The sequence below is a fragment of the Dipodomys ordii genome, unplaced genomic scaffold (assembly GCF_000151885.1).
Source record: "Dipodomys ordii isolate 6190 unplaced genomic scaffold, Dord_2.0 Scaffold99, whole genome shotgun sequence".
Taxonomy (NCBI): Eukaryota; Metazoa; Chordata; class Mammalia; order Rodentia; family Heteromyidae; genus Dipodomys; species Dipodomys ordii.
In genome coordinates this window covers 2,069,051-2,073,687 of record NW_012267315.1, presented here as the reverse complement: position 1 = coordinate 2,073,687, position 4,637 = coordinate 2,069,051, and the positions used below count along the sequence as shown (strand labels likewise).

The following is a 4,637-nucleotide window of genomic DNA, read 5'->3' as shown; positions in this document are numbered from 1 at the left end:
CTTGAGCTACAGCGCCACTTCCAGTTTTCTGGTGGTTTATTGGAGATAGGAGTCTCACGGTCTCTCCTGCCCGGGCTGGCTTTGAACCACGATCCACAGATCTCAGCCTCCTGAGTAGCTAGGATTACAGGCGTGAGCCACGCCCGGCTGTTTTCTTTTTTTAAAGTAGATCTGCAGTTTCTTTTTTTTTTTTCATTTAAAAAATTATTATAAAGGTGAAGTACAGAGGGGTTACAGTTACATAATACAGGTGATGAATACATTTCTTAATTTCCTTTATTTACTAGCTGTCTATTCTTTTACTGGTGCCCTCACTTGGTTTACTAAACTGCTCACTTTTCCTTGTAGCTATATACCTTAAGTTTTATTTCTGGTCCATGGAAATACAGCAATGTGGTGGGTATCTACTCTATCTTCTTGAGACCAGGAGAAAATAGTTCTAATATGAATAATCTGTATGATCTGTTGATACAGTGTTCTACAGTGTGGCCACTGGGATATTAAGAGACTGATCTGACTGGCGCCTTTTATTTCCATCTCAGATTAGAAAACTGAAGCTACAGTTAGAGGAAGAACGGCAAAAATGCTCCAGGAATGATGGCATAGCTGGTGACTTGGTAGGACTGCAGAATGGCTCAGACTTGCAGTTTATCGAGATGCAGAGTAGGTACCAGGGGATATCAGTCTCTGTTAGTATGTAAGCCTTGTCTTTGGGGCAGGATTATGAGTAATCTGCTTTCATAGTATGCTTATCTCTGCAAAAATTCTGTTTACAATGGTTGGTACAGACGAATACAAGAGTCAAATAGAGGCTCTTCTCTATTTGAATGTAAAAGGGTAAGTTATTTTTCTTTCCTGGACACTGTCCTTTTCTATACCTGCATGTCATCTTTGAGCTACCATTTATGTGCAGTTTATCTTGGATAATTGAGATTTGAGACTAACACAATGTTGAGTAGCTTCAGAATTTTCCTAGAAGTTTGTAACATAAACCTGATTCTTTCCACATAACCACGATTAGAACTATCTGTATAACCTCAATGTAAAGTTTTGTTGGTCAGTTACCGATACTCTGGAACTTAAGCATGGTAGTAAACATTTGCAACCCCAGCATTCTAGAGGCTTAAGCAGGAGGACCCAGCCTGCATTACAGATGGAATTTAGATACACAGCCACAAAATAGTCTAGTATTCTCAAGTTTATACAAATAGGTTTTTTTTTCCTTTCCTTTTCTACTTTTGGCTCCTGATTATTTTTAAGTGCCTACATAAAAAAATTTCCAGATAATTCCTATTTATGGTCTTTTCATTTAGGCCAAATTTTGTAGGCCTTTATGAATTAAGGGATATTATTACTGACTTATTTTGGGTAGTACTGAGGTATGAACCCAGGGCCTTGCCAGGCAGGTACTCATTCTACCACTTGGCTCTTTTATTGGTTAGGGTCTTTTTGCTTGGGGCGGACACTACAGCCCATGCTTCCTGCCATAGATGAGGTGACAGATTCATGCCACCATACCCTGCATTTTTTGGTGGTCTCAAATCATGATCCTCTCAATTTCAGCCTTTTAAGTAGCTAGGGTTACGGGTATCCAGCTAGTCTTTTTTTTTTTCCAGTACTGGGGCTTGAGCTTTTCTGTGCTCAAGGTTAGCACTCTATCAGACTTGAGCCACGGCACCACTTCCAGCCTTTTCTGTTTATGTGGTACTGAGGAATTGAATCCAGAGTTTTATGCATGCTAGGCAAGCACTCTACCACAAGCCACCTTCCCAGCCCTAGTCCTAATTTTTGAGGGCAGCATTACTTCCTTTTTGGGTGTCAGCTTGCAGCCTCCCGATGTTTCCTGTTGGATAATCTGTCATTTTGGTGTGGGGAGTTGCGACTGCAGGAACGTTGTAGAAAGATCATCCAGTTAGGATGCTATGATGGAATAGTACAATGGCTGCTGCAGTCCTAGAAAGGCAGGGCCCAGTTTAGAGAGATTGGCTCAAAGGAACTAATTCAAAAGAAATCAAATAGAAGAGGGATGGGCTGGCATTTGTGTGTGAATTCTTACTAGAGCCAGCGTTGTAGGTGAGGGAAAGTACACAAGTATAGGTATGGAATAAAGTGAGCTGAGGAACACTGGGAAGGCTGGGTCTACTGGTGAAGATAAAATACATAGCTCTGCTGGACCAGAAGGCCAGGAACGGGCCTGAGCCATTCCTGATTGTAGATAGTGCCTTGGGTGTTTTTCATACAAGATGGTTTGAGACAAGGGGCTTTTAAAAACAGGAAGAAATGAGTGACTAGCAGTGAGAAAGAAGGAAGCCATACATTTTGATAATTAGTAGACTACTGGAGGTAAGAATTTTAAAACAAGACCTTCTAGCTGCTGTTTTAGGGCTGATGACTGGAATGTTCCTTCCACTACCAGAGGTAGCCTTGGAGGAGGTCACGTATTACCACCTTGTAGCTCCAGCTAGCCTTGAACTCAGGATCTTCCTGCTTGAACCGCTTTAGTGCTGGGATTACAGATGTTTACCACCATCCTGGCTCCCATTACTTCCAGAGTATCAGTAACTGACCAATAATACAACATTTTACATTGAGTTATATAGCTAATTCCAATCTTGGTAATATGGAAATGTAGAAAAGTTATTGTTAGGTTGTTGAGTATTTCCTTAGTAGGTTAGACTTAAATCTTTTGTAATCCTTAGGAGTATACTCATTTCAGAGGATGATTTGTGTTCCCAGAATGAAATTTTACCTAGTGCCTGCGCACATCCCCCACCTCCCCCCAAATTTCTTAACTTACTACTTTAAGTAGTTTCTTAGGTCAAGTAAATTATCTTACAGCTCTATCCATAACATTACAACCTGTTATTGGAAGCATTTGTTTTCAGTTTACTAAAGCATACATTATTTTCAAAGCATTTGCTCAGGTATAAACACAGATTTAGTAAGAAAGCAAAGCTCCACTTTTTATACACTCTGCAACAATGGAAGGAGAAGTTAGTCATTTATGGAGGGTAAAAGAGATGAAAATGAGCATGGTCTTGAAAGTTGAGATTTGAATCAGAGGTGGGGTGACAGGACCCTAGTGGTATGGGAGAGCAGAAACAAACTTTATAGGTGGAGGTTGCAGGGCTGGTTCCGAGAACCAGAAGACCCAGTCCAGAGAATACAGAGGCATTTTGGGCCACAGGGTTGCAGTTAAAGATCAGGCATGGACAACTGCTTCCTTGGCAAGGATCCTTTTCTCGGAGCTTGCTCACGTATGAGAGATAAAGGAGGATCTGTCTGCTAATTCTTGCTTCTAGGAATACTGATACAGTGGAAGTAATAGTTTCTTGCATTATAGGCAGTCTAGAATCTGGACTGTTGTAGAATCTCTGTGCATGTATGTGCTCTGTGTATTACAGAGAACATTATTGCTTGATGCCTGATACTTCCATCTCTGGGAGATGAAGTTAATTCATTATTATCTTCTGTTCTAGGAGATGCTAATAGACAAATTAGTGAGTACAAATTTAAGCTTTCAAAAGCAGAACAGGACATAACCACATTGGAACAAAGTGTAAGTACTTCTTTGAGGTACTAAATGAGTTAAATGTTTATTCTTTTTTAATTTAAATTTTATTGTAAAGGTGATGAAAGAGGTAACCCCTCAGTTAATGTACTCAGGTAATGAGTACATTTCTTTTTGAAGTGTTCTTCCTCATTTTCTTCCATCCCCCCGCACTCCACGCTCTCCAAGTTGTGTCTAGTGAGTATCACTGTTGAATTGGTTCACCCTTTGTCCCACTATTTCTGTGACTCCCTTTCCCTTCCCCAAATCAGATAAACTTATATATAAGACAAAGGGTACAAAAATCAAAAAGAGTGACATAAAGGAATAAACCAAACAAGAAAAAAGAAATAATTTTTAAAATAAAACCTTGGGTTGGGAATGTGGCTTAGTGGTAGAGTGCTTGCCTAGCATGCATGAAGCCCTGGTTTTGATTTCTCAGTACCACATAAACAAAAAAAGCCAGAAGTGGTGCTTTGTGGTAAGGTGCTAGGCTTGAGCAAAAGAAGCTCAGGGACTGTGCTCAGGCCCTGAATTCAAGCCCCAGGACTGGCAAAACAAAACAATCTCATTTCCTTTTCTTGGAGTTCATTTTGATAAGTATCATTTTGTATCTGCTTCTTGCATTTTAAGTGGATAATCCTGGGAGTTTTGTGGCAGCCTTTGCAGCCTATATTCTATATTTATGATATATAGTATTAGTATAAAAATATATATTTATACTATAAAAATATATTATAAATATATTCTAAAAAATATTCTATATTCTTTATACTATAATAGAAAACTAGCAGAGAATATCTAACAGGGCACTTCAACTTCCTTTTTTTTTGGTCCGGTCGTGGAGCCTGAACTCTGGGCCTGGGCGCTATCCCTCAGTTCTTCAGCTCAAGGCTAGCACTCTACCACTTGAGCCAGAGGGCCACTTCTGGCTTTTTTCTTATATGGTGCTCAGGAATCCAATCCAGGGCCTCAGGCATGCAAGGCAAGCACTCTACCACTGAGCCACCTTCCCAGCCCCTCAACTTCATATTTTCTTAAAAATATAGAAATATGGCCATGTGCCGGTGGCTCATGCCTATAATGC

At 40.1% G+C, this 4,637-nt stretch overlaps 1 protein-coding gene across 2 annotated transcripts in view; it reads right to left on the bottom strand.

Moving 5' to 3' along the window:
• Positions 1-4,637, bottom strand: part of Mlh1 (mutL homolog 1) — a 68,268-nt gene that overhangs the window by 3,857 nt on the left and 59,774 nt on the right. The window lies entirely within an intron of this gene.